Below are 702 nucleotides of genomic sequence, written 5' to 3' on the forward strand. Positions count from 1 at the left end.
TTGGTGATGGACAGGGAGGCCTAGCGTGCTGCAGTCCATGGGCTCACAAAGAGTCGGACACCACTGAGCAACTGAACTGAACTGATATATATATTTATATTACGTAATATGGTATACATAAACACTGCATATAAATATTAAAATATACAGGAAAAGGTTGAAGATACAGGAGATATAAAGATGACAAGGCAATGAGATGCAAAGCACAGAGGGACAAAATTAGCCGTGAGCAGGAATGTGATACTTTCACCACTGAGACACAAAGGAGGAACAGAGTAGTAAGAGGAGAGTACTAAAGGAAGGAAAGTGAAGAGAACACAGCGTAAGTAGACAGCCTTGATTTCTCAGTGGAAGAGGATGTCAGAGGGGGATGGGGCTTCCAGGTGAAGTCAGTGGCAAAACAGGACAAAGAAGCAGGGGATGACACATTCATAAAAGTACGCAGGGGCCGGTGGAGAATGGCAGAAATTCTAATGACACCTTAAAAGACAAACTGTCTGCTGAACGGGTAAACAATGCAAGGACTCCGAGTTCAACTTTCATGCACCATTTATGAATAAATTACTTGAGGTACTAAAGCAAAACAGGGAACAAAAGAAAGATGACAACAGAGGTCCAGGAATAAGTAGGCAGAACTAACCTACGAGTATAACGAAGAGAAATCCGAGGATGACAGCATGCTGCCACCCTAGAAGCACATCA

General features: G+C 42.9%; 1 protein-coding gene across 6 annotated transcripts in view; it reads right to left on the reverse strand.

Annotated features, from left to right (window-relative positions):
* The window catches only part of NDEL1 (nudE neurodevelopment protein 1-like 1), a 51,281-nt gene that overhangs the window by 14,267 nt on the left and 36,312 nt on the right, over positions 1–702 (reverse strand). The gene's annotated exons all lie outside the window — the stretch shown is intronic.

The sequence above is a fragment of the Bison bison genome, unplaced genomic scaffold (genome assembly GCF_000754665.1).
Source record: "Bison bison bison isolate TAMUID 2011002044 unplaced genomic scaffold, Bison_UMD1.0 scf7180017864180, whole genome shotgun sequence".
Classification (NCBI taxonomy): domain Eukaryota; kingdom Metazoa; phylum Chordata; class Mammalia; order Artiodactyla; family Bovidae; genus Bison; species Bison bison.